Raw genomic sequence first — 12,577 nt, 5'->3', positions numbered from 1 at the left:
CCGTACAACTAAAACCAGCCCTCGAGTTTCCCCGAGGTGGCGCTGCAAGGGGCACTAGTTTATACCAACACTAAGAGGAGCACTGGCCTGGGGGTTTAAATAAAGATGACCCTTGAGTCTGCAGAACCCAAGGGAAAGAAAAGGCTAGGTGGCAAATATTAAAACCAATGTTGGGCCTTGCTAGAAGAGTTTTATTCAAGGTGAACTGTCAAGGGGTTCCCATTATAACCCAACCGTGTAAGGAACGCAAAATCAAGGAACATAACACCGGTATGATGGAAACTAGGGCGGCAAGAGTGGAACAAAACACCAGGCATAAGGCCGAGCCTTCCACCCTTTACCAAGTATATAGATGCATTAATTAAACAAGATAATATTGTGATATCCCAACAATAAACATGTTCCAACAAGGAACGATCTCCAATCTTCACCTACAACTAACAATGCTATAAGAGGGGCTGAGCAAAGCGGTAACATAGCCAAACAACGGTTTGCTAGGACAAGGTGGGTTAGAGGCTTGGCATGGCAATATGGGAGGCATGATAAGCAAGTGGTAGGTATCGCAGCATAGGCATAGCAAAAGAGCGAGCATCTAGCAAGCAAAGATAGAAGTGATTTCGAGGGAATGGTAATCTTGCCTGAAATCCCACAAGGAAGAAGAACGAGTCCATGAAGAAGACAAACGGACGTAGTCGAACGGATCCTCACAAACGCGACATAATCGGAACTAACCCGAAGGAGCAACACCGGAAAGAAGCAAATAACATAGTAAACAACCACCACAATAAACATGGCATGATGCATAAACAAGTATGATGCATGTCCGGTTTAATGAAGCATGGCATGGCAAAGTGCACAAGCAATCCTACAAATTAAGTGGAGCTCAATATGCAACTCCGTTGCATATTGATGGAACACCACATCAATTATTTAGTTCACTCTCGGTTAGGTACTCAACAATATTAAATGTTGTTAAACATGGCAAGAGGTGACGCATAAATAAACTACACCATCTAAACAATTTAAATGGGACCGGATATAACAAATAACGAATCCGGTAAATCCCCATATGCCTTAGTAATTTATTGCAAGAACAATTTAAACATTTTTAATTGTTGTTATCACGATGCGGATGTCAAGTTCAAGTTTATGCAATTTTTATTAAAAGTTGACAAGAGCATTAAGAAGCATTTGTCACCGTGGTGGAAAGAAAGGGAGTGCCACGGCAATGATAACAGTTTCGGTAGCTCATGGAAATACCAATGCAAAATGAAAAGTGACGGGAGCATGCAAAAGATGGTGGGGTGATCCCGACTACCGGGTTCCCATGGGTTAGTGGCATAGAAAACGAGTGACAATTCGGACACGGTGCAGACAAAGGGTGCACCCCATACGACACAAGCATTCATTCTCGGACGTTCGTTCTCGGCGGTTATACCTTCAAAGCGTGCAAATGGGACGGTTCGAGTTCGTTGAGGGAAGTAGATGAAGTAGTTGTTCCGCGACGGTAGTCGAACTTGACGTTCGCATTACACGGGTCTTCGGCGACGGTCGACGTACATGGTTCGGAGTGGTACTTGCACCTTCGGACTTGACGAATCCGAGGGCTTCGGGGTTCACCGTTGAACTTGACGAAACCCACGGCGACGGAGAGGTACGCGTCGGCGGTAGTCGTTCGGGCGGAGAGCGTCGTCGAACTTGGCGTTCTTCGGACTTGCTGGTCTCGTCAAAACGAAGGGGTACTTGGTACAATCCGCGACGATAGTAGAGGTACAAACGTTCTCGCGGTACTTGGGTCGTCGTGGAACTTGGCGCTTGCGGTATTGATAGCTCGAAGGGGTACTTGGCGTGTTCGAGGTCTTCGGCCGTAGTGGTACTTGATGATACGGGTAGTCGAACTTGACGAAAAACAGGTCTTCTCGGGGACTTGATGCATCCGAATTCTTCGGGTTTGTAGTAGTACTTGGTGTTCGGAGCCCGGGTCTTGCCGGTCTTGATGGTCTTTTGTTCCGAAACAAAGCATCACAAGGCCTCGGTTGGGCAGCAGCAAGGAGGCGATGGAGCGGGCGCGCTCAAGGGAGGGCAGCAGCAGCAGTGAGGCGATGGTGGTGGTCGAACGAGGCATGGAAGCTCGGTCGCGCGCGGGAAGGGGTCAAGGAAAACAAGGCGAGGCTGAAAGTGGGTCTTGGGCAGGGGCTGTCCACGACTAGAACAGAGGAGGTCAACGAGTGGCGGTGTTGGGTGCTTGTATGCGGGGAGGCGGCGGACGCGGGAAGCTCGCCGTGAGGGCGTCATGGCGAGGCACTCCGGCAACGAGGTTCGTGACAGGGAAGAAGCCGCCAGCTCCTGGTGGTGGAGGTCGGCTCCGAGGCGGATGCGGGGGAAGGCAGCGACGCAGGCGAGGAGGAAGGAGAGGCCGGCAGGGCGCAGGCACACCATGAAGGCCGGTGGTGCCATGGCTGCGCGGGTCAGGCGAGCTCGCAGTCTCCAGGCGGAGGATACGGACGGCAGCAGCCTACTAGTCGCCGGCAGGATGGCTGAAGTCGAGGAAGAAGGAGGCCGAGGCGCGGGGGTGCTCTGCGAGGAGAAGGAAGAGGAGAGGCGGCGCGGAAGGAACAGGGGCGCGCCGGGGAAAGGCTCGGTCATCGCCGGCTGTGCTGGAGGGGATAGGGCGCGGGGCTCCTCCCCAGGGCTCGAGGTGGAAGGGAGGAAAAGGGAGACGAAGGGAGGAAGAGCAAGGGGGGATCGGGACGAGCAGAGCGCTAGAGGGAGATGCGATGGGATCGGGTATGGGGCGCTGCCTCTCTCTCCTCTGGTGGCGCACAGGAGGGAGGAAGGAAATGAGAGGAGGTGGCGGCGCTATGGGAGGGAGAGGGAGCCGAGTGAGGAAGAGATGGATCGGGGAAGGGAGATGGATCGGGCAAGGCCCACGAGTCTAGGGTTAGGAGGGGCTGGGCCAATGGGCCTAGCCTCGGTGCAGATGGGCCGCGGGGATAGTGAACGAGCTGGGCAGGTTGTAGCTGGGCTGGGAGGCCCAGCTGGCTCTTCTCTCTCTCCCATCTCCTTCTCTTTACAAAAAACAAAGAAATAAGAGAAGGGAAAAGAGAGAAGAGAAGGTTAGAGGAAGAATTTGGGCACGGGGATAATTTTCACGGACTCGGAAAAATGTGCACAGTCCGGGAAAATAGAAAAGGTCAAGTTTGAAAGATTAAATTCAAATTCCTTTGAATTTAATTCAAAAGGTTTGAACTAGGACATGTTTTTTCAAAGTTCCCAAAAATGTTGAGAAATTAGGTGGAGCTCCGGAAAATGACGAAAGGACATGTGGCAAAGTTAGAGGCCAAGAGTTGAAATAACAAAAGGCATTGGGACTTTTGCAAGTGTGTTAAGGTAATTCCACATAATTGGAATAATTACTATAGCTCTCTAAATATCGAGAGGATAAGTTGTAAAGAGAATCACCATGTGAATTCCCTCGATTTAAATGGATCAAAGATCTATGCCATTTGTTTAGTTGAGTTAAGAAAAATAAATGACATGATGGCATGATGACATGATGCAATGCACATGATGCAATGATGAATGCAAAGAACCAAACAAATCACACGACGAAACCCGGAAACCCTGGAAGGCATCTGAAGCTCCGGTCTTGGGGCGTCACAACACTCCACCACTACGAGAGGATCTCATCCCGAGATCTAGAATGGCACCGGAGGGAAAACGGAAGAGAAAGAGAAGAGGTAAGACTAAGTTGCTTCTTTGACGAATGAGTGAAACCAAAGAACCTTGAAAAGGTTAAGCCATTTCGAGAAAAGAATACAGCTGAGATGAACGAAGTTGATAACTCTCCGTTAGAAAAGAGGAACAAGGAAAAACAAATTCGGACAACACTCCGGTTGACAAGTGATAAGCAACTTGATAAGATGAAAAGAACTTGAGCAGAGGACACAACACTCTGGATAAAAGGATAAGCATGAAAAGATCATGATTTTCACAATTCGAGATGATGACTGAAAAGAGCAATATCACCAAGCCTCCAGAAGAAATGAAAGAGTGGAATGGAAAGAACGAAGGGAAACAAGATCTTGGGAGAACATGCTAACAGCAATGTTAGAATTGAGTAGTTGAATTAACACAACAAAAGAACAAAGTTGTGGTGGGCTTACAGAGAAACATCTCAAAATTTATGAGGAGAAAATTCTGCCACTAACGGAGCCAATAGATTTGGATTGATATTAACAAGGAGACGATTAAACTTATTTCACCGGGAGGATAAATTAAGAACTTGGATCATTTATAAGCACCATAAATAGCAACTATCCTTAGGGAAAGCTTTAGGTGAAATATAACCTAAGATAACTCCAACAAGGCGATTGATGGATTGAGAAGAGCTCATGCTCGAAGAAATTGGTGGGTTTAACTATCTCATTATTGACAATTGTTGTATCATGAAAGACGAACTCGAATTGTCACGAATGGCATAACACCACCTCAAATGATAAGGTTGAAAGAATTGCACTTTGAAATACAAGATAAAGAATACTTGAGCTCCTCTGAAAAGAATCTCGATGAACACTTCGAGAAGGAATTAAATCCTTGATGAACCACCATGTTGAGCCTCCATGAAGAACTCCGGAAATAAAAGAATAACGAAAGAAAGAGAAGTTGAAAAACACACGGTGAAGCCTTGCGATGATTTAGATGGAGCTTCGCGATGAGATAAAGCGGAAACTTGGAACTCCGGAAGAAAAGATAAAGCATCTCGAACCGAGAATTTGATGAGCCTCCGAAATAAGGAATTAATCACTTGGATGAACAAGAATAAGAATTATGTTATGCATATCCTTCACCAATTTAGATTGATGACAAGCAACGGATCGCATACGACTTATTCTCGTAGGAAGGATTTAGATAGATATAGCGCAAACTTGAGAAGGTCTTCAACAAATCACCAGTCGGGTTGAAACAACGAATAAATTGATATGATAGACGAAGGAAGAAAAAATCTTTGAAGAACCACCGTAAGAATTGAAAACGATTGAAGAAAAGATAAAGAAGCACCGGGAAGAATTAGAGAACAAATGAAGATAATTGAGGGAATTTAGATACCAATGAACGAATAAAATACAAACTGATTAGAGAATACTTGAATGATGCACCGGTAAGATTTGGAGAACGGGAGCTGAAAGCTGAGAATGAATAACCCAAAATGATGGTCTTCGGACAATCGAACTGAAAAGACTCCTGAGTTGCTCCGGAAAGGTGAAAAGAATTCTCACAATCGAAAACAATTATGAGAGGAAGGCATCAAGCTAGAATCACGAATCTTTGAGAGAACATATAAGATTGAGAGAGAAAAAATCGCCTTCGGTATTCAAAATTCGAGAATGATGACGAGAAACACCACCATGAATTGTTGAGATACCCCGGGAGAATGAATATTAGAAAGGTTGAACCAATGAAGAAAAGAATTGAAAGATCTTGGAGAGGCACATATGACTGATGATGAATCATTCTTACGTCAACCTTGGAAAAGAAATTTGAGGATAGCTCCGGGAAAATAAGAAGAGTCAGGTAAGATCCTGGGAAAAGACCTGTGGGTTAGGGCCCACTCAAGAGAAAAACACCATTGAAAAGATTCAAAGAGAGATTGCACCGGTTGAATTAAATGGCTTGAAAGAGATAACAACCTCGAAAAGAGCTTGAACGAAAGCAGAGTGAAAACACGAATCTTTGAGATATCTTGAGCACTCCGGAACAAATGAATAGCGAGAAGTGAATGATAACGAGGTGCACCTAACATGAGAAGATATTTGAAATAAGGAAAAGAATGATCAACACCGAAAGCTTGAATCCACTCGAGAGGAAAAAATGACGAATGATGAACTTGAAACTTCCTTAGAATCTTCATGAGAATCACCGGATACGAACATTGAAAGAACAGAATGGAGAGACTTCGCATCAATAAGATGGATACTTGATTAAGATATATGAGTCCTTGAAGAAACAAGGGTGGGAGGGCGGGAAAAACACAGACAACTTGGGACGAATGAAACAAACACCGTTGAGAATACTTAGAGTTGATCTTGCGAATGTTGAAATGATCGGATCCACTTGGAGAGAAACACGCCGGTTGAAAAGGATTGACAAGACAGTCTCGATTATCATGAAGGATTAGTATTCACATTGGAGTATGATAACACCGGTTCGGAAAGGTATGGAATCAACACTTGACTTCGAAGCAACCCGAATACCACAACTCAAAACAAAACAAAGGATTGGCTTGCAGAATAAGCCGGAACAAACATATGATAGAGATTTCGTCTGAAGTTTTTGTGGTGGGGCCTACACGGGCTCGATCGTACAACACCATCATGTACAAAGCAGTGCACATGACATACGAAGCGTCCCCGAGTCGGCATAGCCAAGGACTCTTTAAGACACAACAAGACCACTGTAAAACTAATCGTGGATAGGCGGACCACTAGACGTCGAACCCCAATTTCATATCATACATCTGTCGGAAAAGATCTCCTAAGAGCTACTTGAATTCCCACTTATAAACTCCCGAAACTTTCCAGTTATGCAATCAGGTGTTGGGGATACAGGGGAAGCATAATATCTCACCCAAAACTAGCAAATCCTACATCCAGCTGTATCCATCCTTCAACACATAACCAAGAAACCTTCGGAAATCATTTACCTCAACCTTCGAAAAGCATCCGTTATACGAGTTATGGCAATACTCCCGAACTCCCGCCCCTATACTGGGTGGCGTCGAGGTTATCTCACCAACAACTGCATAAAAGAGATTTTCGATGTCGGCGAAACTCAGGTATTCCAGAACTGCAACGATAAAATTGTGACGACAACACCTCGGAGCTCAACTCCCCGAGACATTGCCACAACACCTAAATGTCAGGAGGCACCAAGAACAATGTTCTTGTCAGAAAACCATCGAAACGATTCCAAGATACCCGCGTGATCCTAAAAAAATTAGTGAAAATTTGAGAAGAGAAGAGTCAAAACTCTACGTCAGGATGCCTCACCAGGGCGACGAAGGGACTGAGGAGTAAAAATAATTCCTAACTCTCCAATATATATTATCCTAAATGACTCAAAACATTTTTCTAGACTCAACAACACCAACGATTCGATCAAGTAGGGGGCTCCTAAGGTCGGGGAAGGCTCTGATACCAACTTGTAACACCCTCGATGCGGCTATATCTCCCACGTGTCGAAGCACGACTTAGAGGCATAACCGCATTGAAAGCAATGTCGCAAGTGAGGTAATGTTCACACAACCCATGTAATACATAAGGGAAAGAGATACATAGTTGGCTTACAATCGCCACTTCACACAATACATGAATAAAGCATTACATCAACCAGATACACACAAGGTCCGACTACGGAACCAAAATAAAAGAAGACTACCCCAAATGCTACACAGATCCCCGATCGTCCCAACTAGGCTCCACTACTGATCAACTAGAAACAACACTACGAACAAAGTCTTCATCGAGCTCCTCCTTGAGCTTGGTTGCGTCACCTGCACGGTCTCATCGGCACCTGCAAGCTGGTTTTGGAAGTATCTGTGAGTCACGGGGACTCAGCAATCTCACACCCTCGCGATCAAGACTATTTAAGCTTATAGGAAGGGTAAAAGGTATGAGGTGGAGCTGCAGCAAGCGACTAGCATATATGGTGGCTAACATACGCAAATGAGAGCGAGAAGAGAAGGCAAAGCACGGTCGAGAAACTATGATCAAGAAGTGATCCTAGAACAACCTACGTCAAGCATAACTCCAACACCGTGTTCTCTTCCCGGACTCCGCCGAGAAGAGACCATCACGGTTACACACGCGGTTGGTGCATTTTAATTAAGGTCAACTTCAGGTTTTCTACAATCGGACATTAACAAATTCCCATCTGCCCATAACCACGGGCACAACTTTCGAAAGTTCAAATCCCTGCAGGGATGTCCCAACTTAGCCCATCACAAGCTCTCACGATCAACAAAGGATATTCCTTCTCCCAAGACAATCCGATCAGGCTCGGCATCCCGGTTACAAGACATCCTCGACAATGGTAAAACAAGTCCAGCAAAGCCACCCAAATGTGCCGACAAATCCTGATAGGAGCTGCACATATCTCGTTCTCAGGGCACACCAGATAAGCAATTCGTACAACTAAAACCAGCCCTCAAGTTTCCCCAAGGTGGCGCTGCAAGGGGATCTAGTTTATACCAACACCCAGAGGAGCACTGGCCCAGGGGTTTAAATAAAGATGACCCTTGAGTCTGCAGAACCCAAGGGAAAGAAAAGGCTAGGTGGCAAATGGTAAAACCAATGTTGGGCCTTGCTGGAGGAGTTTTATTCAAGGCGAACTGTCAAGGGGTTCCCATTATAACCCAACCGTGTAACGAACGCAAAATCAAGGAACATAACACCGGTATGACGGAAACTAGGGCGGCAAGAGTGGAACAAAACACCAGGCATAAGTCCGAGCCTTCCACCCTTTACCAAGTATATAGATCCATTAATTAAACAAGATAATATTGTGATATCCCAACAATATACATGTTCCAACAAGGAACGATCTCCAATCTTCACCTGCAACTAACAATGCTATAAGAGGGGCTGAGCAAAGCGGTAACATAGCCAAACAACGGTTTTCTAGGACAAGGTGGGTTAGAGGCTTGGCATGGCAATATGGGAGGCATGATAAGCAAGTGGTAGGTATCACAACATAGGCATAGAAAAAGAGCGAGCATCTAGTAAGCAAAGATAGAAGTGATTTCGAGGGTATGGTCATCTTGCCTGAAATCCCGCAAGGAAGAAGAATGATTCCATGAAGAAGACAAACGGACTTAGTCGAATGGATCCTCACAAACGCGACATAATCGGAACTAACCCGAAGGAGCAACACCTGAAAGAAGCAAATAACATAGTAAACAACCACCACAATAAACATGGCATGATGCATAAACAAGTATGATGCATGTCCGGTTTAATGAAGCATGGCATGGCAAAGTGCACAAGCAATCCTACAAATTAAGTGGAGCTCAATATGCAACTCCGTTGCATATTGATGGAACACCACATCAATTATTTAGTTCACTCTCGGTTAGGTACTCAACAATATTAAATGTTGTTAAACATGGCAAGAGGTGAGGCATAACAAAACTACACCATCTAAACAATTTAAATTGGACCGGATATAACAAATAACGAATCCGGTAAATCCCCATATGCCTTAGTAATTTATTGCAAGAACAATTTAAACATTTTTAATTGTTGTTATCATGATGCGGATGTCATGTTCAATTTTATGCAATTTTTATTAAAAGTTGATAAGAGCATTAAGAAGCATTTGTCACCGTGGTGTAAAGAAAGGGAGTGCCATGACAATGATAACGGTTTCGGTAGCTCATGGAAATACCAATGCAAAAGGAAAAGTGACGGGAGCATGCAAAAGATGGTGGGGTGATCCCGAGTACAGGGTTCCCATGGGTTAGTGGCATGGAAAACGAGTGACAATTCGGACATGGTGCAGACAAAGGGTGCACCCCATACGACACAAGCATTCATTCTCGGACGTTCGTTCTCAGTGGTTATACCTTCAAAGCGTGCTAACGGGACGGTTCAAGTTCGTCGAGGGAAATAGAGGAAGTAGTTGTTCCGCGACGGTAGTCAAACTTGACGTTCGCGTTACACGGGTCTTCGGCGACGGTCGACGTACATGGTTCGGAGTGGTACTTGCACCTTCGGACTTGACGAATCCGAGGGCTTCGGGGTTCACCGTTGAACTTGATAAAACCCACGGCGACGGAGAGGTACGCGTCGGCGGTAGTCGTTCGGGCGGAGAGCGTCATCGAACTTGGCGTTCTTCGGACTTGCTGGTCTCGTCGAAACGAAGGGGTACTTGGTACAATCCGCGACGACGGTAGAGGTACAAACGTTCTCGCGGTACTTGGGTCGTCGTGGAACTTGGCGCTTGCGGTATTGATAGCTCGAAGGGGTACTTGGCGTGTCCGAGGTCTCCGGCCGTAGTGGTACTTGATGATACGGGTAGTCGAACTTGACGAAAAACGGGTCTTCTCGGGGACTTGATGCATCCGAATTCTTCGGGTTTGTAGTAGTACCTGGCGTTCAGAGTCCGGGTCTTGCCGGTCTTGATGGTCTTTTGTTTCGAAACGAAGCATCACAAGGCCTCGGTTGGGCAGCAGCAAGGAGGCGATGGAGCGGGCGCACTCAAGGGAGGGCAGCAGCAGCAGTGAGGCGATGGTGGTGGTCGAACGAGGCATGGCAGCTCGGTCGCGCACGGGAAGAGGTCAAGGAAAACAAGGCGAGGCTGAAAGTGGGTCTCGGGCAGGGGCTGTCCACGACTGGAACAGAGGAGGTCGACGAGTGGCGGCGTTGGGTGCTTTTTTGGAGGGAGGCGGCGGACGCGGGAAGCTCGCCATGATGGCGTCATGGCGAGGCACTCCGGCGACGAGGTTCATGACAGGGAAGAAGCTGCCAGCTCCTGGTGGTGGAGGTCGGCTCCGAGGCGGACGCGGGGGAAGGCAGCGACGCAGGCGAGGAGGAAGGAGAGGCCGACAGGGTGCAGGCACACCACGGAGGCCGGTGGTGCCATGGCCGCGCGGGTCAGGCGAGCTCGCAGTCTCCAGGCGGAGGAGACGGACGGCAGCGGCCTACTGGTCGCCGGCAGGACGGTTGAAGTCGAGGAAGAAGGAGGCCGAAGCGCAGGGGTGCTCTGCGAGGAGAAGGAAGAGGAGAGGCGGCGCGGGAGGAACATGCCGGGGAATGGCTCGGTCGTCGCCGGCTGTACTGGAGGGGATAGGACGTGGGGCTCCTCCCCTGGCTTGAGGTGGAAGGGAGGAAAAGGGAGACGAAGGGAGGAAGAGAGAGGGGGGATCGGGACGAGCAGAGCGCTGGAGGGAGATGCGATGGGATCGGGTATGGGGCGCTGCCTCTGTCGGGATCGGGTATGCGAGCACCGAGCCTCTTAATGATGACATACGAACGGATGTCATGAATGCGGGCAGCTGGCGCCGGCTGGGAACGCACCGCGCGACGGCGCGAGGGGCGAGGGTTTTGGTGTGCCAGGGTAGTCAGCTGCGGTCATGGTAACGTTGGAGATGCCCTTTGCTCATATGCGATCCCCGCATGTCATTGGAAAAGCAAGACGACCCAACATGGTCTCAGGTCCAGAGGATGCAGTTGGCCGTGCTACACCACTCCCCGGACGCGTCATGGCGCCCCGTGCATCCTCGACGAGCCGGGTGTTGGGGTGTGTTTTGATTGTGGCCAAAGTGCACCTTGCCAAAATTTTGGTCATGACCAAAAGATTGGTCTTTTTTTGGATGGTTGCCATTTTTTGGCATGCCAATGAACCCAAGCCAACTCTAGTTCATTTTTCTTGCCAATGTCGGCCAAATCATGGGCAACCAATACCTCAACCAAAATTTTGGTCATGACCCAAAGATTGGTCTTTGTTTGGATGGTTGCCATTTCTTTGGCATGCCAATGAACTCTAGCCAACTCAAGTTCATTTTTCTTGCCAATGTCAGCCAAATCATGGGCAACCAATACCTCAACCAAAATTTTGGCTACCCAATGCTTTGATGGGGCAACCTTGGGCACAAACCAAACATACCGTTGGTCGTGCCACAGCACTAACGCCACCCTCGGCAAAGTGAAACCGACCATGTCTAGCGACGATATGAGCGTGTCGCTCACCGCGGTCGCCGTGTCCAGAGGCGGTGCTGGAGCTGCGCCCTGTTGTTGGCCCCAACAACCCACATGAACGGTTGTCGGTGGCGAGGAGGTCGTGGGCCAGCTCCTCCATTGGACTAGTGTGCGCTACGTCTTCCCGACAGGTGTGCCCCACATGTCTGTTTCCCTGTTTTCCCGGCCATATTCGAGTGTCAGTGCTCCGCATTGCGCATTAGGCATTTCACTATGTAGGCCAATCGAGACAACTTATTGTTTATTTGAGCCGTTCAAATATAATCATGTGGCGTTTGCTTATTTATCATTCCTCTCCAACCCTCTTCTTCATTGATCATGTCGCCCTCCAGTCGAGTACATCCTCCTGCATGCCTCATTTGAACATTCCGCCGAGTATCATCGCATGTACCCACCCTAGTCCTCTTTCAATAGATATCTGGACCCCGAGATGAAATCGAGAGGGAACAAGTGGGGGCACGTGATACCTAAGGCGGATTCAAAATTTTGAACCGGTGATCATAGCATCCGCAAATCATATATAAAGGGTATTCAATGTTCGTTTCGTTTTTGAACGTACAATATACTCCCTCCTATCCTTTCTAGTTTACATATAAGTTTTATGTGTAGTCAAAGTATATCTACTTTGATCAAAAAGGTATCAACATTCAACAACGCCCAATCAATATTGTTAGATTCATATGTACTCCTAGATTTGTACTCGAGATGGTTTCCAATTTGACTATTGACAAGATTAATAGTACATGAGATGTATAATGTGAACATTATATCATTGGAAACTCCTTTCACATACGAATTTGACCGTATGCTTTGTGTAAGTT

At 47.3% G+C, this 12,577-nt stretch overlaps 2 pseudogenes; both read right to left on the bottom strand.

Annotated features, from left to right (window-relative positions):
- Nucleotides 1-1,440: 1,440 nt before the first annotated feature.
- On the bottom strand, nt 1,441-2,646 carry LOC147971167 (uncharacterized; annotated as a pseudogene).
- Nucleotides 2,647-9,624: 6,978 nt separating this feature from the next.
- On the bottom strand, nt 9,625-10,803 carry LOC147971166 (uncharacterized; annotated as a pseudogene).
- Between the last annotated feature and the right edge of the window lie 1,774 nt (nt 10,804-12,577).

Source organism: Triticum urartu, chromosome 5A, assembly GCF_056163025.1.
Source record: "Triticum urartu cultivar PI428250 chromosome 5A, HENAU_Tu73, whole genome shotgun sequence".
In the NCBI taxonomy this organism is placed as follows: Eukaryota; Viridiplantae; Streptophyta; class Magnoliopsida; order Poales; family Poaceae; genus Triticum; species Triticum urartu.
This window is presented reverse-complemented; position numbering and strand designations above follow the sequence as displayed.